Source organism: Carassius gibelio, chromosome B22 (assembly GCF_023724105.1).
Source record: "Carassius gibelio isolate Cgi1373 ecotype wild population from Czech Republic chromosome B22, carGib1.2-hapl.c, whole genome shotgun sequence".
In the NCBI taxonomy this organism is placed as follows: domain Eukaryota; kingdom Metazoa; phylum Chordata; class Actinopteri; order Cypriniformes; family Cyprinidae; genus Carassius; species Carassius gibelio.
In genome coordinates, this window is record NC_068417.1 from 48,305,960 (window position 1) to 48,327,373 (window position 21,414).

The 21,414-nt window shown below is 37.4% G+C and overlaps 16 non-coding genes across 16 annotated transcripts; all 16 read right to left on the bottom strand.

Annotated features, from left to right (window-relative positions):
• Positions 1–101: 101 nt before the first annotated feature.
• On the bottom strand, positions 102–220 carry LOC128009340 (5S ribosomal RNA). Its single transcript, XR_008181054.1, has one exon. It is a non-coding gene; the product is annotated as a 5S ribosomal RNA (ribosomal RNA).
• A 2,576-nt stretch (positions 221–2,796) lies between these two features.
• Positions 2,797–2,915, bottom strand: LOC128005536 (5S ribosomal RNA). Its single transcript, XR_008178184.1, has one exon. It is a non-coding gene; the product is annotated as a 5S ribosomal RNA (ribosomal RNA).
• A 518-nt stretch (positions 2,916–3,433) lies between these two features.
• On the bottom strand, positions 3,434–3,552 carry LOC128009341 (5S ribosomal RNA). Its single transcript, XR_008181055.1, has one exon. It is a non-coding gene; the product is annotated as a 5S ribosomal RNA (ribosomal RNA).
• A 512-nt stretch (positions 3,553–4,064) lies between these two features.
• On the bottom strand, positions 4,065–4,183 carry LOC128009342 (5S ribosomal RNA). The gene has a single exon (XR_008181056.1). It is a non-coding gene; the product is annotated as a 5S ribosomal RNA (ribosomal RNA).
• A 221-nt stretch (positions 4,184–4,404) lies between these two features.
• Positions 4,405–4,523, bottom strand: LOC128003006 (5S ribosomal RNA). Its single transcript, XR_008175738.1, has one exon. It is a non-coding gene; the product is annotated as a 5S ribosomal RNA (ribosomal RNA).
• Positions 4,524–4,881: 358 nt separating this feature from the next.
• LOC128009343 (5S ribosomal RNA) lies at positions 4,882–5,000 on the bottom strand. Its single transcript, XR_008181057.1, has one exon. It is a non-coding gene; the product is annotated as a 5S ribosomal RNA (ribosomal RNA).
• A 221-nt stretch (positions 5,001–5,221) lies between these two features.
• Positions 5,222–5,340, bottom strand: LOC128009344 (5S ribosomal RNA). The gene has a single exon (XR_008181058.1). It is a non-coding gene; the product is annotated as a 5S ribosomal RNA (ribosomal RNA).
• Positions 5,341–7,927: 2,587 nt separating this feature from the next.
• LOC128005537 (5S ribosomal RNA) lies at positions 7,928–8,046 on the bottom strand. The gene has a single exon (XR_008178185.1). It is a non-coding gene; the product is annotated as a 5S ribosomal RNA (ribosomal RNA).
• Positions 8,047–8,554: 508 nt separating this feature from the next.
• LOC128009345 (5S ribosomal RNA) lies at positions 8,555–8,673 on the bottom strand. Its single transcript, XR_008181059.1, has one exon. It is a non-coding gene; the product is annotated as a 5S ribosomal RNA (ribosomal RNA).
• A 511-nt stretch (positions 8,674–9,184) lies between these two features.
• Positions 9,185–9,303, bottom strand: LOC128009346 (5S ribosomal RNA). Its single transcript, XR_008181060.1, has one exon. It is a non-coding gene; the product is annotated as a 5S ribosomal RNA (ribosomal RNA).
• A 221-nt stretch (positions 9,304–9,524) lies between these two features.
• On the bottom strand, positions 9,525–9,643 carry LOC128003007 (5S ribosomal RNA). Its single transcript, XR_008175739.1, has one exon. It is a non-coding gene; the product is annotated as a 5S ribosomal RNA (ribosomal RNA).
• Positions 9,644–10,272: 629 nt separating this feature from the next.
• LOC128009347 (5S ribosomal RNA) lies at positions 10,273–10,391 on the bottom strand. Its single transcript, XR_008181061.1, has one exon. It is a non-coding gene; the product is annotated as a 5S ribosomal RNA (ribosomal RNA).
• A 2,568-nt stretch (positions 10,392–12,959) lies between these two features.
• LOC128005538 (5S ribosomal RNA) lies at positions 12,960–13,078 on the bottom strand. The gene has a single exon (XR_008178186.1). It is a non-coding gene; the product is annotated as a 5S ribosomal RNA (ribosomal RNA).
• A 508-nt stretch (positions 13,079–13,586) lies between these two features.
• On the bottom strand, positions 13,587–13,705 carry LOC128009348 (5S ribosomal RNA). Its single transcript, XR_008181062.1, has one exon. It is a non-coding gene; the product is annotated as a 5S ribosomal RNA (ribosomal RNA).
• Positions 13,706–20,835: 7,130 nt separating this feature from the next.
• LOC128009350 (5S ribosomal RNA) lies at positions 20,836–20,954 on the bottom strand. The gene has a single exon (XR_008181064.1). It is a non-coding gene; the product is annotated as a 5S ribosomal RNA (ribosomal RNA).
• A 221-nt stretch (positions 20,955–21,175) lies between these two features.
• Positions 21,176–21,294, bottom strand: LOC128003008 (5S ribosomal RNA). The gene has a single exon (XR_008175740.1). It is a non-coding gene; the product is annotated as a 5S ribosomal RNA (ribosomal RNA).
• Positions 21,295–21,414: the final 120 nt, after the last annotated feature.

Here is a 21,414-nt window from a genome sequence, read left to right on the forward strand (position 1 = left end):
TCAAAGTACTAACCAGACCTAAACCTGCTAAGATTCAGAGATCGGGCATTGACTCTATTTTTTGGCAAAATTATTATAAACTAAGTGAAAAATGTCCAAAAAGCTTACAGCACCTGGTATTCCCAGGCGGTCTCCCATCCAAGTACTAACCAGGCCCAAACCTGCTTAGCTTCCGAGATCAGACGAGATCGGGCATAGCCAGGTTGGTATGGCCGTAAGCGAAGTCTGCTGCAAAGAGAGGGCTATTTAAAGAGCAGCCAATCTTATCGCCAGTACATTATATAAGTAGGAAAGAAAGCCCAAAAGCTTAAAGCACCTGGTATTCCTAGGCAGTCTCTCATCAAAGTACTAACCAGACCTAAACCTGCTAAGATTCAGAGATCGGGCATTGACTCTATTTTTTGGCAAAATTATTATATACTAAGTGAAAAATGTCCAAAAAGCTTACAGCACCTGGTATTAACAGGCAGTCTCCCATCCATGTACTAACCAGGCCCAAACCTGCTAAGATTCAGAGATCGGGCATTGACTCTATTTTTTTGCCAAATTATTATATACTAAGTGAAAAATTTCCAAAAAGCTTACAGCACCTGGTATTCCCAGGCGGTCTCCCATCCAAGTACTAACCAGGCCCAAACCTGCTTAGCTTCCGAGATCAGACGAGATTTTTTTTTTTTTTTTTTTTTTTTTTTTTATTAACAAATTTAAAATATTTCATTAAAAACATTGTACACATTTTCCACAGAAGCATAACAAACAAAAACAATAATTATTTGCCACAGGTTTGATAAAAGCCATTTCTCTAAACACCAAACACATTTATTTCACTTTACATTCAATAAATAACCTTTTATCTCCATTTTTCTTTTTGAAATACAATTAAGGCATTAGCATACCATGATACAATGTATAAAAACATTATAATAATAAATAATAATACAAATTTAAACCAAACATTGTATTCTTAGTCTACCTCCTCCTCCTCATCTTCCCTCAACACTTGAAATTTATTCTCAAACAAATGTTTCCCCTTATTGTATTTTTCCCTAAAATGTCTTTTTTTTCTGGCCACATTCACATTTGGTATTACCTTAAGGGTTCTCCTTCTTAATGTCACCCTTTTGTCCTTTCTATCATCCATTCTGTCCACTCCTTTCTCCTCTTCAGTTATCTCTTGCATTTCCTCCTCCTTTTCTTTTAGTCCTTGGTTCTCCATTTCCTCCAATGCCCCTTGTGTTACTTCCTGTGATGTCAATATTCCTTTGTCCATTTCTCCTTCCAGCCTTTTCTCTTCCAATTCCATTTCTTTCTCCTCTTCAGTTATCTCTTGCATTTCCTCCTCCTTTTCTTTTAATCCTTGGTTCTCCATTTCCTCCAATACCCCTTGTGTTACTTCCTGTGATGTCAATATTCCTTTGTCCATTTCTCCTTCCAGCCTTTTCTCTTCCAATTCCTTCTTATTTTCCACAATAGCCTCTTTATTCACACCATCCTCTTCCTCATTCTCTCCACCATTTTGTAATTCAGTTTCTTTTGACATTCGCCCTCCTACACCTTCTGACTCTTTATTTTGAATTTCATTCTCCATCCAACACTCACATCTTATGATCACCTTTCTGCAATCCGGGCACTTAATTGCATCGCAATCCCTTGCGTAATGACCCTGGCCATTGCACTGATGACATTTAAAATCTGGACAGTCTTTGAACACATGTCCCGGATTCATGCACAATCGACAGGTTTTAACCTGACGATCATGCATGATCCTGAAATACTGTGTTCCCTCCTCCGTATCAAACTTTGTACTGTATGGCAGAGACACTACTTCTTTAGGAAATTTCACCCTTAGGTACCTTGTACCATCCGCAATGTCTGTGCCTGGATACATTCTTCTTATGATGTCTGAAACAGGTGTTACGCCCCAATTTTGTAATTTAATTAAAATGTCAGAGTCCTCAATATAGGCTGGCAAATGTATGAAAGAAACCACATACTCCCTTGTTTTCAGTTGTCGAATCTCACACAGTTTTCCTTTTATCATTAATCCTTCATCTAATCCATCGCACGCCTCCCTGTTTATCAGTGTAATTTCATATTCTTTTACTTGCCTTGGTCTGACTGCTAGAATCTTTCCTCCTCCAATCCTTTCGTTCACTGCTTTGATAATGTCCTCTGCTCTTGCATCTCTCTGATCCGCCATGTCAACAATTACTGTAGCCTCTTTAGAGTAAATCCTCTTGTTATAATCCATTCGTCCTTGTCCATCTCGTTGTTCTTTATCCATTTCTTTGTCTGTTAGCACTCGTCTTCCTCCTGCCATGTCCACTTCTTTGCCATGTAATCCATCCATTTTTCAAACAAAAGAAAAATTTCTCCCCAGACAGCAAACTGCTGCTGGGAAGTATAAAAACTAAAACAAACAAAAATCAATAAGTTGCAAAAGAAATAAATCTTTACGCAGATAAAACAAAACAAAAAACACAAGGTGAGCCTCTCTCACCTACTGCCTACTACAAACTGCCAACTCACTTCCTGTGTGGCTCACTAGCGTTGCCAGGTTGGTTTGGCCGTAAGCGAAGTTTGCTGCAAAGAGAGGGCTATTTAAAGACCAGCCAATCTTATCGCCAGTACATTATATAAGTAGGAAAGAAAACCCAAAAACTTAAAGCACCTGGTATTCCTAGGCAGTCTCTCATCAAAGTACTAACCAGACCTAAACCTGCTAAGATTCAGAGATCGGGCATTGACTCTATTTTATGGCAAAATTATTATAAACTAAGTGAAAAATGTCCAAAAAGCTTACAGCACCTGGTATTCCCAGGCGGTCTCCCATCCAAGTACTAACCAGGACCAAACCTGCTTAGCTTCCGAGATCAGACGAGATCGGCCAAAGCCAGGTTGGCATGGCTGTAAGCGAAGTCTGCTGCAAAGAGAGGGCTATTTAAAGAGCAGCCAATCTTATCGCCAGTACATTATATAAGTAGGAAAGAAAGCCCAAAAGCTTAAAGCACCTGGTATTCCTGGGCAGTCTCTCATCAAAGTACTAACCAGACCTAAACCTGCTAAGATTCAGAGATCGGGCATTGACTCTTTTTTTTTTTTTTTTTTTTTTTTTTTTTTAATGAAAGATTATTATATAATTCGTGAAATTTTCCAAAAAGATTAAAGCACCTGGTATTCCCAGGCAGTCTCCCATCCATGTACTAACCAGGCCCACAGCTGCAAATATTCAGAGATCGGGCATTGACTCTATTTTTTGGCAAAATTATTATATACTAAGTGAAAAATGTCCAAAAAGCTTACAGCACCTGGTATTAAGAGGCAGTCTCCCATCCATGTACTAACCAGGCCCAAACCTGCTAAGATTCAGAGATCCGGCATTGACTCTATTTTTTGGCAAAATTATTATATACTAAGTGAAAAATTTCCAAAAAGCTTACAGCACCTGGTATTCCCAGGCGGTCTCCCATCCAAGTACTAACCAGGCCCAAACCTGCTTAGCTTCCGAGATCAGACGAGATCGGGCATAGCCAGGTTGGTATGGCCGTAAGCGAAGTCTGTTGCAAAGAGAGGGCTATTTAAAGACCAGCCAATCTTATCGCCAGTACATTATATAAGTAGGAAAGAAAACCCAAAAGCTTAAAGCACCTGGTATTCCTAGGCAGTCTCTCATCAAAGTACTAACCAGACCTAAACCTGCTAAGATTCAGAGATCGGCATTGACTCTTTTTTTTTTTTTTTTTTTTTTTTTAATGAAAGATTATTATATAATTCGTGAAATTTTCCAAAAAGATTAAAGCACCTGGTATTCCCAGGCAGTCTCCCATCCATGTACTAACCACGCCCAAAGCTGCAAATATTCAGAGATCGGGCATTGACTCTATTTTTTGGCAAAATTATTATATACTAAGTGAAAAATGTCCAAAAAGCTTACAGCACCTGGTATTAACAGGCAGTCTCCCATCCATGTACTAACCAGGCCCAAACCTGCTAAGATTCAGAGATCCGGCATTGACTCTATTTTTTGGCAAAATTATTATATACTAAGTGAAAAATTTCCAAAAAGCTTACAGCACCTGGTATTCCCAGGCGGTCTCCCATCCAAGTACTAACCAGGCCCAAACCTGCTTAGCTTCCGAGATCAGACGAGATCGGGCATAGCCAGGTTGGTATGGCCGTAAGCGAAGTCTGCTGCAATGAGAGGGCTATTTAAAGACCAGCCAATCTTATCGCCAGTACATTATATAAGTAGGAAAGAAAACCCAAAAGCTTAAAGCACCTGGTATTCCTAGGCAGTCTCTCATCAAAGTACTAACCAGACCTAAACCTGCTAAGATTCAGAAATCGGGCATTGACTCTATTTTTTGGCAAAATTATTATAAACTAAGTGAAAAATTTCCAAAAAGCTTACAGTACCTGGTATTCCCAGGCGGTCTCCCATCCAAGTACTAACCAGGCCCAAACCTGCTTAGCTTCCGAGATCAGACGAGATCGGGCATAGCCAGGTTGGTATGGCGGTAAGCGAAGTCTGCTGCAAAGAGAGGGCTATTTAAAGAGCAGCCAATCTTATCGCCAGTACATTATATAAGTAGGAAAGAAAACCCAAAAGCTTAAAGCACCTGGTATTCCTAGGCAGTCTCTCATCAAAGTACTAACCAGACCTAAACCTGCTAAGATTCAGAGATCGGGCATTGACTCTATTTTTTGGCAAAATTATTATATACTAAGTGAAAAATGTCCAAAAAGCTTACAGCACCTGGTATTAACAGGCAGTCTCCCATCCATGTACTAACCAGGCCCAAACCTGCTAAGATTCAGAGATCGGGCATTGACTCTATTTTTTTGCCAAATTATTATATACTAAGTGAAAAATTTCCAAAAAGCTTACAGCACCTGGTATTCCCAGGCGGTCTCCCATCCAAGTACTAACCAGGCCCAAACCTGCTTAGCTTCCGAGATCAGACGAGATCGGGCATAGCCAGGTTGGTATGGCCGTAAGCGAAGTCTGCTGCAAAGAGAGGGCTATTTAAAGAGCAGCCAATCTTATCGCCAGTACATTATATAAGTAGGAAAGAAAGCCCAAAAGCTTAAAGCACCTGGTATTCCTAGGCAGTCTCTCATCAAAGTACTAACCAGACCTAAACCTGCTAAGATTCAGAGATCGGGCATTGACTCTATTTTTTGGCAAAATTATTATAAACTAAGTGAAAAATGTCCAAAAAGCTTACAGCACCTGGTATTCCCAGGCGGTCTCCCATCCAAGTACTAACCAGGCCCAAACCTGCTTAGCTTCCGAGATCAGACGAGATCGGGCATAGCCAGGTTGGTATGGCCGTAAGCGAAGTCTGCTGCAAAGAGAGGGCTATTTAAAGAGCAGCCAATCTTATCGCCAGTACATTATATAAGTAGGAAAGAAAGCCCAAAAGCTTAAAGCACCTGGTATTCCTAGGCAGTCTCTCATCAAAGTACTAACCAGACCTAAACCTGCTAAGATTCAGAGATCGGGCATTGACTCTATTTTTTGGCAAAATTATTATATACTAAGTGAAAAATGTCCAAAAAGCTTACAGCACCTGGTATTAACAGGCAGTCTCCCATCCATGTACTAACCAGGCCCAAACCTGCTAAGATTCAGAGATCGGGCATTGACTCTATTTTTTTGCCAAATTATTATATACTAAGTGAAAAATTTCCAAAAAGCTTACAGCACCTGGTATTCCCAGGCGGTCTCCCATCCAAGTACTAACCAGGCCCAAACCTGCTTAGCTTCCGAGATCAGACGAGATTTTTTTTTTTTTTTTTTTTTTTTTTTTTTTTTTTTTTTATTAACAAATTTAAAATATTTCATTAAAAACATTGTACACATTTTCCACAGAAGCATAACAAACAAAAACAATAATTATTTGCCACAGGTTTGATAAAAGCCATTTCTCTAAACACCAAACACATTTATTTCACTTTACATTCAATAAATAACCTTTTATCTCCATTTTTCTTTTTGAAATACAATTAAGGCATTAGCATACCATGATACAATGTATAAAAACATTATAATAATAAATAATAATACAAATTTAAACCAAACATTGTATTCTTAGTCTACCTCCTCCTCCTCATCTTCCCTCAACACTTGAAATTTATTCTCAAACAAATGTTTCCCCTTATTGTATTTTTCCCTAAAATGTCTTTTTTTTTCTGGCCACATTCACATTTGGTATTACCTTAAGGGTTCTCCTTCTTAATGTCACCCTTTTGTCCTTTCTATCATCCATTCTGTCCACTCCTTTCTCCTCTTCAGTTATCTCTTGCATTTCCTCCTCCTTTTCTTTTAGTCCTTGGTTCTCCATTTCCTCCAATGCCCCTTGTGTTACTTCCTGTGATGTCAATATTCCTTTGTCCATTTCTCCTTCCAGCCTTTTCTCTTCCAATTCCATTTCTTTCTCCTCTTCAGTTATCTCTTGCATTTCCTCCTCCTTTTCTTTTAATCCTTGGTTCTCCATTTCCTCCAATACCCCTTGTGTTACTTCCTGTGATGTCAATATTCCTTTGTCCATTTCTCCTTCCAGCCTTTTCTCTTCCAATTCCTTCTTATTTTCCACAATAGCCTCTTTATTCACACCATCCTCTTCCTCATTCTCTCCACCATTTTGTAATTCAGTTTCTTTTGACATTCGCCCTCCTACACCTTCTGACTCTTTATTTTGAATTTCATTCTCCATCCAACACTCACATCTTATGATCACCTTTCTGCAATCCGGGCACTTAATTGCATCGCAATCCCTTGCGTAATGACCCTGGCCATTGCACTGATGACATTTAAAATCTGGACAGTCTTTGAACACATGTCCCGGATTCATGCACAATCGACAGGTTTTAACCTGACGATCATGCATGATCCTGAAATACTGTGTTCCCTCCTCCGTATCAAACTTTGTACTGTATGGCAGAGACACTACTTCTTTAGGAAATTTCACCCTTAGGTACCTTGTACCATCCGCAATGTCTGTGCCTGGATACATTCTTCTTATGATGTCTGAAACAGGTGTTACGCCCCAATTTTGTAATTTAATTAAAATGTCAGAGTCCTCAATATAGGCTGGCAAATGTATGAAAGAAACCACATACTCCCTTGTTTTCAGTTGTCGAATCTCACACAGTTTTCCTTTTATCATTAATCCTTCATCTAATCCATCGCACGCCTCCCTGTTTATCAGTGTAATTTCATATTCTTTTACTTGCCTTGGTCTGACTGCTAGAATCTTTCCTCCTCCAATCCTTTCGTTCACTGCTTTGATAATGTCCTCTGCTCTTGCATCTCTCTGATCCGCCATGTCAACAATTACTGTAGCCTCTTTAGAGTAAATCCTCTTGTTATAATCCATTCGTCCTTGTCCATCTCGTTGTTCTTTATCCATTTCTTTGTCTGTTAGCACTCGTCTTCCTCCTGCCATGTCCACTTCTTTGCCATGTAATCCATCCATTTTTCAAACAAAAGAAAAATTTCTCCCCAGACAGCAAACTGCTGCTGGGAAGTATAAAAACTAAAACAAACAAAAATCAATAAGTTGCAAAAGAAATAAATCTTTACGCAGATAAAACAAAACAAAAAACACAAGGTGAGCCTCTCTCACCTACTGCCTACTACAAACTGCCAACTCACTTCCTGTGTGGCTCACTAGCGTTGCCAGGTTGGTTTGGCCGTAAGCGAAGTTTGCTGCAAAGAGAGGGCTATTTAAAGACCAGCCAATCTTATCGCCAGTACATTATATAAGTAGGAAAGAAAACCCAAAAACTTAAAGCACCTGGTATTCCTAGGCAGTCTCTCATCAAAGTACTAACCAGACCTAAACCTGCTAAGATTCAGAGATCGGGCATTGACTCTATTTTATGGCAAAATTATTATAAACTAAGTGAAAAATGTCCAAAAAGCTTACAGCACCTGGTATTCCCAGGCGGTCTCCCATCCAAGTACTAACCAGGACCAAACCTGCTTAGCTTCCGAGATCAGACGAGATCGGCCAAAGCCAGGTTGGCATGGCTGTAAGCGAAGTCTGCTGCAAAGAGAGGGCTATTTAAAGAGCAGCCAATCTTATCGCCAGTACATTATATAAGTAGGAAAGAAAGCCCAAAAGCTTAAAGCACCTGGTATTCCTGGGCAGTCTCTCATCAAAGTACTAACCAGACCTAAACCTGCTAAGATTCAGAGATCGGGCATTGACTCTTTTTTTTTTTTTTTTTTTTAATGAAAGATTATTATATAATTCGTGAAATTTTCCAAAAAGATTAAAGCACCTGGTATTCCCAGGCAGTCTCCCATCCATGTACTAACCAGGCCCACAGCTGCAAATATTCAGAGATCGGGCATTGACTCTATTTTTTGGCAAAATTATTATATACTAAGTGAAAAATGTCCAAAAAGCTTACAGCACCTGGTATTAAGAGGCAGTCTCCCATCCATGTACTAACCAGGCCCAAACCTGCTAAGATTCAGAGATCCGGCATTGACTCTATTTTTTGGCAAAATTATTATATACTAAGTGAAAAATTTCCAAAAAGCTTACAGCACCTGGTATTCCCAGGCGGTCTCCCATCCAAGTACTAACCAGGCCCAAACCTGCTTAGCTTCCGAGATCAGACGAGATCGGGCATAGCCAGGTTGGTATGGCCGTAAGCGAAGTCTGTTGCAAAGAGAGGGCTATTTAAAGACCAGCCAATCTTATCGCCAGTACATTATATAAGTAGGAAAGAAAACCCAAAAGCTTAAAGCACCTGGTATTCCTAGGCAGTCTCTCATCAAAGTACTAACCAGACCTAAACCTGCTAAGATTCAGAGATCGGGCATTGACTCTTTTTTTTTTTTTTTTTTTTTTTAATGAAAGATTATTATATAATTCGTGAAATTTTCCAAAAAGATTAAAGCACCTGGTATTCCCAGGCAGTCTCCCATCCATGTACTAACCACGCCCAAAGCTGCAAATATTCAGAGATCGGGCATTGACTCTATTTTTTGGCAAAATTATTATATACTAAGTGAAAAATGTCCAAAAAGCTTACAGCACCTGGTATTAACAGGCAGTCTCCCATCCATGTACTAACCAGGCCCAAACCTGCTAAGATTCAGAGATCCGGCATTGACTCTATTTTTTGGCAAAATTATTATATACTAAGTGAAAAATTTCCAAAAAGCTTACAGCACCTGGTATTCCCAGGCGGTCTCCCATCCAAGTACTAACCAGGCCCAAACCTGCTTAGCTTCCGAGATCAGACGAGATCGGGCATAGCCAGGTTGGTATGGCCGTAAGCGAAGTCTGCTGCAATGAGAGGGCTATTTAAAGACCAGCCAATCTTATCGCCAGTACATTATATAAGTAGGAAAGAAAACCCAAAAGCTTAAAGCACCTGGTATTCCTAGGCAGTCTCTCATCAAAGTACTAACCAGACCTAAACCTGCTAAGATTCAGAAATCGGGCATTGACTCTATTTTTTGGCAAAATTATTATAAACTAAGTGAAAAATTTCCAAAAAGCTTACAGTACCTGGTATTCCCAGGCGGTCTCCCATCCAAGTACTAACCAGGCCCAAACCTGCTTAGCTTCCGAGATCAGACGAGATCGGGCATAGCCAGGTTGGTATGGCGGTAAGCGAAGTCCTCTGCAAAGAGAGGGCTATTTAAAGAGCAGCCAATCTTATCGCCAGTACATTATATAAGTAGGAAAGAAAACCCAAAAGCTTAAAGCACCTGGTATTCCTAGGCAGTCTCTCATCAAAGTACTAACCAGACCTAAACCTGCTAAGATTCAGAGATCGGGCATTGACTCTTTTTTTTTTTTTTTTTTTTTTAATGAAAGATTATTATATAATTCGTGAAATTTTCCAAAAAGATTAAAGCACCTGGTATTCCCAGGCAGTCTCCCATCCATGTACTAACCAGGCCCAAACCTGCTAAGATTCAGAGATCGGGCATTGACTCTATTTTTTGGCAAAATTATTATATACTAAGTGAAAAATTTCCAAAAAGCTTACAGCACCTGGTATTCCCAGGCGGTCTCCCATCCAAGTACTAACCAGGCCCAAACCTGCTAAGATTCAGAGGTCGGGCATTGACTCTAGTAGGAAGTAGGAAAGAAAACCCAAAAGCTTAAAGCACCTGGTATTCCTAGGCAGTCTCTCATCAAAGTACTAACCAGACCTAAACCTGCTAAGATTCAGAGATCGGGCATTGACTCTATTTTTTGGCAAAATTATTATAAACTAAGTGAAAAATGTCCAAAAAGCTTACAGCACCTGGTATTCCCAGGCGGTCTCCCATCCAAGTACTAACCAGGCCCAAACCTGCTTAGCTTCCGAGATCAGACGAGATCGGGCATAGCCAGGTTGGTATGGCCGTAAGCGAAGTCTGCTGCAAAGAGAGGGCTATTTAAAGAGCAGCCAATCTTATCGCCAGTACATTATATAAGTAGGAAAGAAAGCCCAAAAGCTTAAAGCACCTGGTATTCCTAGGCAGTCTCTCATCAAAGTACTAACCAGACCTAAACCTGCTAAGATTCAGAGATCGGGCATTGACTCTATTTTTTGGCAAAATTATTATATACTAAGTGAAAAATGTCCAAAAAGCTTACAGCACCTGGTATTAACAGGCAGTCTCCCATCCATGTACTAACCAGGCCCAAACCTGCTAAGATTCAGAGATCGGGCATTGACTCTATTTTTTTGCCAAATTATTATATACTAAGTGAAAAATTTCCAAAAAGCTTACAGCACCTGGTATTCCCAGGCGGTCTCCCATCCAAGTACTAACCAGGCCCAAACCTGCTTAGCTTCCGAGATCAGACGAGATTTTTATTTTTTTTTTTTTTTATTAACAAATTTAAAATATTTCATTAAAAACATTGTACACATTTTCCACAGAAGCATAACAAACAAAAACAATAATTATTTGCCACAGGTTTGATAAAAGCCATTTCTCTAAACACCAAACACATTTATTTCACTTTACATTCAATAAATAACCTTTTATCTCCATTTTTCTTTTTGAAATACAATTAAGGCATTAGCATACCATGATACAATGTATAAAAACATTATAATAATAAATAATAATACAAATTTAAACCAAACATTGTATTCTTAGTCTACCTCCTCCTCCTCATCTTCCCTCAACACTTGAAATTTATTCTCAAACAAATGTTTCCCCTTATTGTATTTTTCCCTAAAATGTCTTTTTTTTCTGGCCACATTCACATTTGGTATTACCTTAAGGGTTCTCCTTCTTAATGTCACCCTTTTGTCCTTTCTATCATCCATTCTGTCCACTCCTTTCTCCTCTTCAGTTATCTCTTGCATTTCCTCCTCCTTTTCTTTTAGTCCTTGGTTCTCCATTTCCTCCAATGCCCCTTGTGTTACTTCCTGTGATGTCAATATTCCTTTGTCCATTTCTCCTTCCAGCCTTTTCTCTTCCAATTCCATTTCTTTCTCCTCTTCAGTTATCTCTTGCATTTCCTCCTCCTTTTCTTTTAATCCTTGGTTCTCCATTTCCTCCAATACCCCTTGTGTTACTTCCTGTGATGTCAATATTCCTTTGTCCATTTCTCCTTCCAGCCTTTTCTCTTCCAATTCCTTCTTATTTTCCACAATAGCCTCTTTATTCACACCATCCTCTTCCTCATTCTCTCCACCATTTTGTAATTCAGTTTCTTTTGACATTCGCCCTCCTACACCTTCTGACTCTTTATTTTGAATTTCATTCTCCATCCAACACTCACATCTTATGATCACCTTTCTGCAATCCGGGCACTTAATTGCATCGCAATCCCTTGCGTAATGACCCTGGCCATTGCACTGATGACATTTAAAATCTGGACAGTCTTTGAACACATGTCCCGGATTCATGCACAATCGACAGGTTTTAACCTGACGATCATGCATGATCCTGAAATACTGTGTTCCCTCCTCCGTATCAAACTTTGTACTGTATGGCAGAGACACTACTTCTTTAGGAAATTTCACCCTTAGGTACCTTGTACCATCCGCAATGTCTGTGCCTGGATACATTCTTCTTATGATGTCTGAAACAGGTGTTACGCCCCAATTTTGTAATTTAATTAAAATGTCAGAGTCCTCAATATAGGCTGGCAAATGTATGAAAGAAACCACATACTCCCTTGTTTTCAGTTGTCGAATCTCACACAGTTTTCCTTTTATCATTAATCCTTCATCTAATCCATCGCACGCCTCCCTGTTTATCAGTGTAATTTCATATTCTTTTACTTGCCTTGGTCTGACTGCTAGAATCTTTCCTCCTCCAATCCTTTCGTTCACTGCTTTGATAATGTCCTCTGCTCTTGCATCTCTCTGATCCGCCATGTCAACAATTACTGTAGCCTCTTTAGAGTAAATCCTCTTGTTATAATCCATTCGTCCTTGTCCATCTCGTTGTTCTTTATCCATTTCTTTGTCTGTTAGCACTCGTCTTCCTCCTGCCATGTCCACTTCTTTGCCATGTAATCCATCCATTTTTCAAACAAAAGAAAAATTTCTCCCCAGACAGCAAACTGCTGCTGGGAAGTATAAAAACTAAAACAAACAAAAATCAATAAGTTGCAAAAGAAATAAATCTTTACGCAGATAAAACAAAACAAAAAACACAAGGTGAGCCTCTCTCACCTACTGCCTACTACAAACTGCCAACTCACTTCCTGTGTGGCTCACTAGCGTTGCCAGGTTGGTTTGGCCGTAAGCGAAGTTTGCTGCAAAGAGAGGGCTATTTAAAGACCAGCCAATCTTATCGCCAGTACATTATATAAGTAGGAAAGAAAACCCAAAAACTTAAAGCACCTGGTATTCCTAGGCAGTCTCTCATCAAAGTACTAACCAGACCTAAACCTGCTAAGATTCAGAGATCGGGCATTGACTCTATTTTATGGCAAAATTATTATAAACTAAGTGAAAAATGTCCAAAAAGCTTACAGCACCTGGTATTCCCAGGCGGTCTCCCATCCAAGTACTAACCAGGACCAAACCTGCTTAGCTTCCGAGATCAGACGAGATCGGCCAAAGCCAGGTTGGCATGGCTGTAAGCGAAGTCTGCTGCAAAGAGAGGGCTATTTAAAGAGCAGCCAATCTTATCGCCAGTACATTATATAAGTAGGAAAGAAAGCCCAAAAGCTTAAAGCACCTGGTATTCCTGGGCAGTCTCTCATCAAAGTACTAACCAGACCTAAACCTGCTAAGATTCAGAGATCGGGCATTGACTCTTTTTTTTTTTTTTTTTTTTAATGAAAGATTATTATATAATTCGTGAAATTTTCCAAAAAGATTAAAGCACCTGGTATTCCCAGGCAGTCTCCCATCCATGTACTAACCAGGCCCACAGCTGCAAATATTCAGAGATCGGGCATTGACTCTATTTTTTGGCAAAATTATTATATACTAAGTGAAAAATGTCCAAAAAGCTTACAGCACCTGGTATTAAGAGGCAGTCTCCCATCCATGTACTAACCAGGCCCAAACCTGCTAAGATTCAGAGATCCGGCATTGACTCTATTTTTTGGCAAAATTATTATATACTAAGTGAAAAATTTCCAAAAAGCTTACAGCACCTGGTATTCCCAGGCGGTCTCCCATCCAAGTACTAACCAGGCCCAAACCTGCTTAGCTTCCGAGATCAGACGAGATCGGGCATAGCCAGGTTGGTATGGCCGTAAGCGAAGTCTGTTGCAAAGAGAGGGCTATTTAAAGACCAGCCAATCTTATCGCCAGTACATTATATAAGTAGGAAAGAAAACCCAAAAGCTTAAAGCACCTGGTATTCCTAGGCAGTCTCTCATCAAAGTACTAACCAGACCTAAACCTGCTAAGATTCAGAGATCGGGCATTGACTCTTTTTTTTTTTTTTTTTTTTTTTAATGAAAGATTATTATATAATTCGTGAAATTTTCCAAAAAGATTAAAGCACCTGGTATTCCCAGGCAGTCTCCCATCCATGTACTAACCACGCCCAAAGCTGCAAATATTCAGAGATCGGGCATTGACTCTATTTTTTGGCAAAATTATTATATACTAAGTGAAAAATGTCCAAAAAGCTTACAGCACCTGGTATTAACAGGCAGTCTCCCATCCATGTACTAACCAGGCCCAAACCTGCTAAGATTCAGAGATCCGGCATTGACTCTATTTTTTGGCAAAATTATTATATACTAAGTGAAAAATTTCCAAAAAGCTTACAGCACCTGGTATTCCCAGGCGGTCTCCCATCCAAGTACTAACCAGGCCCAAACCTGCTTAGCTTCCGAGATCAGACGAGATTTTTTTTTTTTTTTTTTTTTTATTTATTAAAAATCACAAAATAAAAACATTAACAATACATCACCACAAATATTTAAACATCTTCCAGTAACAGAACTTCAAAACCAGTCCAAGTTTTAACAATGTATGGATTATTCCTTGTAAAACATTTTTCAAACATTTCCATATTCTCAAGCATTTTGCAATAGTCATATAAAACTTGTATTTCCTCCATCATGATCTGTTTATATAATAACTTTATCGCTATTTCTTTTTTCTTTTGTTTCATTATATTTCTCCTTCTCCATATTGCAAATCTTGCAAGCGTTAACATAAAATTTAGAGCATAGTTATTTTTTGTCCTTCCATTGAAGCCAAATAAAAGCAATGTATCCCATTCTTCCAATGTAATCTTGTCATTATACAGAAAATCACATACCATCTTTTTTAACATTTTTATAAAATCACTTAACTTTCTGCAATTTAAAAATAAATGTAATACACCTTCCTTTTTCTCCAAACACACTTTGCACATTTCATCTTGCGCTAACCCAATTTTACTTAAAATAATTTCTGTCATCACACAATTGTGTCTTAATAAAAAATCAAAATTTTCCAAAACCGGACTTTTAAAATTCAATCTTACATTTTTCCATATATTCGAAGCATCAAAATTGTCAAATAACTTTTCCCAATATTCTATTGCTTTAGGCTTTACAAAAACAGTCTTACTTAAACAGGTATAAAACATCTTAATGACACAATCATTAAAAACAATCTTATCATCCCCTGCTTTTAAAAAAACCTTTGGTTTTTCATTTTCGGTTTCTTTTTCATTATCCTCAATATTTTTAATCCAATGTTCTGGCAATGCTAATTTTAATTTTGTATATTGTTCTTCAATTTTCCCTTTGTTTTCTATATCTTCTATTTCCTCAAGTGAATCAATTATTGCTTGTGTAGGTAAAAATCCAGGTTTCACTTCATATAAAATGTCTTTTACTTGTCTAAAACCTACTGCGTACCAGTTTTCATAAAACATATGCTTTTTGCTTTTATTATTTTGATTTAAAAATAGGGGTTGCTGCAGGTACTGTTTTCTCCCTTTAATCTCTACGTACACATTTTCATAAAACATTTTCCAGCTTCTCAACAATTCTTTATAAAACTCTGGTATATTTTCTATCATATTATCCTTAAAAGCCATCCATAAAAAATCATCTCCTATTTGTCCGCATTTATTAATAACATAATTCATGACACTTTTCCATGGAATGTTGTCTTTGTTAAAAAACTTTTTTACTGTTTTAATTCTCATGCTTTTCATTCTCAGCCATGGATCTATTAGTCCTAATCCTCCATCTTCCACCTTTCCAATGATTGTGTTATATGCAATTTTAGATGGCTTACCATCCCAAAGAAACTTTAAAATCATAGTTTTTATTCTCTTATATACCCATATTGGTAAACTAACAACACTTAAAACATACCACATTTTGGATAAAAAAAGAGAATTCAAGACAAGGACCTTCCCTTTTAGAAACAGTACTCTCTGTTTCCAAAAATTTAATCTTTTTTCCATTTTGTTTACAGTTTCATCCCAATTTATTTCTCTAGTTTTAATTTCATCAGATCCAAGTGTAATGCCTAAAATTTTTATATTATTCTTTTGCTCTTTTAACTGCCAATTTCTTTTTGAAATGTCCACTTTTCCAATCTTAATATATTCAGTTTTTTCCTTATTTACTTTTGCACCCGAACCTCGACAGTATTTATCAATAATTCCCATAGCCTTTTCAGCACTATTAAAATCTTTTAAAATCAGAGTAGTATCATCTGCATACTGAAACAATTTTTGTTCTATTACATTGTCTTCTATTAAAAAACCTTTTATTTCTTTTTCTCCATTTATTGCTAAACCTAACGGTTCAGCAACTAAAGTATATAATAAAGCTGATAAGGGACATCCTTGTCTTATAGATCTAGATATTCCTATGAAGTCTGTTAAAAAACCATTTATTTTAAAACAACTAAAAATATCTGTATAAAAACATTTCATCCACTTTATAAAATTATTACCAAAACCAAACTGTTGAATTAAATCAAATAAATATTTGTGCTCAACTCTGTCAAATGCCTTTTCTAGATCTATACTGATTAAAAAACCATCACTCTTTTTCTCTTTTATGTACCAAATTAAATCTCTAATGCTTGTTACTGTATCCACTATATCTCTTCCTAATACGCCATATGCTTGATTAGTTGTAATGATGTGGGGAACTACTTTTTTAAGTCTATTCGCTAAAATCTTGGCCAATATTTTATAATCTGTGTTGAGCATACTTAATGGTCTGTAATTTTGTAAATCATCTTTATTCCCTTTCTTTTTATAAATTATTTTAATCATTCCCTTCTTCATACTCTCACTCAATTGTCCATTCTTAAAAATGGCTATGAAAAGATCTTTCAAAATAGGTATTAAAACATCTTTAAAAACCTTATAAAATTCAGATGATAAACCATCTAAACCAGGACTTTTCCCATTACTTAATTGCATTATAGCTTCATTTATCTCCTCTTCTGTTATATCACTATCACACATTTTTTTATCATCCTCTTTTACTTTAACTTTGATTTGATTTAACAAAAATACTTCATCTTCCTCATTAACTCCCTTTTTCTTAAATAAAACACCATAAAAATCCTTGACCTCTTTTAAAATCCCTTCTTTATCTTTTATATTTTTACCTTGCATTGAAACATTCTTTATTAAATCAGCTTTTTGTCTATTCTTTTCTGCATCATAGAAAAACTTTGTACTTCTTTCCCCTTCCACTGTATTTCTTATCTTACTTCTTATTCTAGCACCCACACATTTGTCCTCTTCCACTTTTTTAATTTTCTCTTCTAATATTACTATTTTCCTAATATCCGTATTTCCTTCAGTTATCTTTTTCATTTCATTTTCCCATTCTTTATTTAGTTCCCTTTCTTTAGCTCTTTTTGCTTTCTGTATTTTCTTAGAACATTCAATAGAAAAACTTTTGATATCTGATTTTATATTGTCCCACCACACACATATTGCTTCATCATATAAAACATCATCTACACTATTAATAATTAGGTTTTCCATTTCCATTTTATACAATTCGTTCTTTAAAAGCTGTGTATTAACCACCCATACACCTGGTCCTCTTTCAACTCCACTAAAATCCATCATTACATATAAAAAGTCATGATCACTCCCACTATACATTTTATAAAAAACTTTTGAAATAAAATGCTCAAATCTTCTGTCACATAAAATGAAATCTATTCTGCTTTGTTTTAAAATTGTATTTACCCACTGTCTTCTCGAATATTCTCTTTTGACTCTGTTTCTATCTCTCCATACATCTACAAATTTATGTTCAGCCATCATACATTTCAGTTCTTTTCTTCCAACATCAGCTCTATACACCATAAAATCTTCAACATCTATTCTTTCTAAAACAGTATTAAAATCTCCTATAACAATGACATTCTTCCATCCATTAATCAAAACACTCAATTCTTTAAAAAAAGTAACTCTTTCCATATCTTCATTTGGAGCATGTATATTACATATTGTTATTTCTTCTCCCCTATCCATAATTTTAACAGTTAAAATCCTTCCATTGTTATCTTTAAATAAAACATTCGTTGATTCTACTACTCCCCTTCTAATTAGTATTGCCAATCCTTTTTTCTTATTTAAATCATTACTGTACCATATTTCTCCATCCCAAAATTTTTTAAAATCATTAACTATTGTTTCATTCCATCCAGTCTCCTGTATACATAAAATATCACTTTGTTTTGTTAAATTTATTATATTTTCAAACTTCAGCTTAGATGACAGCCCTCTAACATTAATTGAGACCAAACATAAATTACTCATAATGAAATAAAAAAAAAAAAAAAAAACACAAACCAAAACAACCCATCATCTATATATGGTCTCTCTTAATGTCTAGGAATTTAGATCTACTTTATCTTCATTTAGCCTTGCTCTGTCTTCTCTTCTTAACTTTTGTTTCTTTAATACTTGTTTAATATTTATTTCTGATACTGTTATCAATTTACGTCTTCTGTTCATAATGTCCGTTGTTCTGTTTTCAAGCTCAAGGTTAATTTCATCAGTTTCCTCATCGCTTACCTCCTCTTTATTCCACCCAGCTGCAATTTCACTCGTTGTTGCACATTCATTTTCTTTCATTTGTCCATCATTAGCAACAGTTTGATGTGTCTCAGTCTCCATTGTATGCACTTCAATTTCTTTATCTGCGTTGTCCTCTCTCCTCGTGGAGTCCTCCTTTCCTTGCTTACTTAAATCCTCAGAAATCCCATTCACCTCCTGTGTTTCATCTTTCCTTCTATTTCTGCTTGTCTCCTCCATGTGCTCCTGCACCTCTATCTCCATTTCTGCATTGTCCTCCTCTTCAGATTCACATGTACACCTCATCCATGTCTTTTCACAGCTTTTGCACCGTGGGGCTTGGCAGTCCCGCGCAAAATGCCCCTGTTCCAGACATTCTCTGCAGGTATATTGAGGACAGTCCTTTTTTTCATGCTCTGTGCTTGCACATATTCTGCAAGTCTTTAGCTGGCCGTCATGAATTACCCTGAAGTATTTTGGTCCCTCCTCTGTGTCAAATCTCACATTGTATGGCAGAGTCACAATGTCCTGTGGGAATCTTACTCTTAAAAACCTTGTTCCATCCGCAACAGTGGTGCCAGGATAATATCTCCTTCTTAAAGGGAGAATAGGATTTACTCCCCAATCCACCAGTTTTTGAATGATTTCATCATCTTTTATGTAATTTGGCAAAAGCAAAAAAGAGACCATTCTTTCAGTTTTGCATAGTTTTTTGATCTCACAAAACTGTCCATCAATCAGTAGTCCATCTACTAGCTTGTCACAATCCATCTCATTCTCCATGGTTAGTTCATAGTCAAAATTACTTTTTTTCCTCAGTCCATACAGCTTTCCAAATCCAGTTTTCTCTTCCACTGCCTTTATTATCATCATCACAGATATTTTCTCTGGATCATTAACAGTCATAGTTAGCGTTGCTTCTTTTTTGTAGTCTCTCTGATATTTCGATTGGCTTTTTATCTTTTTCATTGTCTCATTTCTTTGAACTGCTTCTCGTCTTCCATCAGTATAATCTCTTGTTTGTTTACCTTGACTTGTATATAGCTCTTCTGTTCCTCTACTCCTTGCATCCATTCCATTCTTCTTTCTCCTTGTGGCAACCATTGCCCATGTTTCTTTGTCATCTTTAACCTTTCCGTTGTCCATTTCTTTGTTTCTTTCAGTGTAGTCGTTGTCCTCAGTCTCTTGGTCTAATATCCGTTCCGGTTCAGTAACTGTAATATCCGTCATTTTGAAAAAAATAAAACCTCAGACAGTAAAACTGTCTGAGGTTTAAACAAAAAAATAAATAAATTGAACTTATAAACTTTAAGTAATTATCAAAAGAAAACACAATAAAACAAAAAATAGGGGAGAGCCTTTCCCTCCCAAACTGCCACCTCACACTTCCTGGATCGTACCAACTCAGGGAATAGCCAGGTTGGTATGGCCGTAAGCGAAGTCTGCTGCAAAGAGAGGGCTATTTAAAGAGCAGCCAATCTTATCGCCAGTACATTATATAAGTAGGAAAGAAAGCCCAAAAGCTTAAAGCACCTTGTATTCCTAGGCAGTCTCTCATCAAAGTACTAACCAGGCCCAAACCTGCAAATATTCAGAGATCGGGCATTGACTCTATTTTTTGGCAAAATTATTATATACTAAGTGAAAAATGTCCAAAAAGCTTACAGCACCTGGTATTCCTAGGCAGTCTCTCATCAAAGTACTAACCAGACCTAAACCTGCTAAGATTCAGAGATCGGGCATTGACTCTTTTTTTTTTTTTTTTTTTTTTTAATGAAAGATTATTATATAATTCGTGAAATTTTCCAAAAAGATTAAAGCACCTGGTATTCCCAGGCAGTCTCCCATCCATGTACTAACCAGGCCCAAACCTGCAAATATTCAGAGATCGGGCATTGACTCTATTTTTTGGCAAAATTATTATATACTAAGTGAAAAATGTCCAAAAAGCTTACAGCACCTGGTATTCCTAGGCAGTCTCTCATCAAAGTACTAACCAGACCTAAACCTGCTAAGATTCAGAGATCGGGCATTGACTCTTTTTTTTTTTTTTTTTTTTTTTAATGAAAGATTATTATATAATTCGTGAAATTTTCCAAAAAGATTAAAGCACCTGGTATTCCCAGGCAGTCTCCCATCCATGTACTAACCACGCCCAAAGCTGCAAATATTCAGAGATCGGGCATTGACTCTATTTTTTGGCAAAATTATTATATACTAAGTGAAAAATGTCCAAAAAGCTTACAGCACCTGGTATTAACAGGCAGTCTCCCATCCATGTACTAACCAGGCCCAAACCTGCTAAGATTCAGAGATCCGGCATTGACTCTATTTTTTGGCAAAATTATTATATACTAAGTGAAAAATTTCCAAAAAGCTTACAGCACCTGGTATTCCCAGGCGGTCTCCCATCCAAGTACTAACCAGGCCCAAACCTGCTTAGCTTCCGAGATCAGACGAGATCGGGCATAGCCAGGTTGGTATGGCCGTAAGCGAAGTCTGCTGCAATGAGAGGGCTATTTAAAGACCAGCCAATCTTATCGCCAGTACATTATATAAGTAGGAAAGAAAACCCAAAAGCTTAAAGCACCTGGTATTCCTAGGCAGTCTCTCATCAAAGTACTAACCAGACCTAAACCTGCTAAGATTCAGAAATCGGGCATTGACTCTATTTTTTGGCAAAATTATTATAAACTAAGTGAAAAATTTCCAAAAAGCTTACAGTACCTGGTATTCCCAGGCGGTCTCCCATCCAAGTACTAACCAGGCCCAAACCTGCTTAGCTTCCGAGATCAGACGAGATCGGGCATAGCCAGGTTGGTATGGCGGTAAGCGAAGTCCTCTGCAAAGAGAGGGCTATTTAAAGAGCAGCCAATCTTATCGCCAGTACATTATATAAGTAGGAAAGAAAACCCAAAAGCTTAAAGCACCTGGTATTCCTAGGCAGTCTCTCA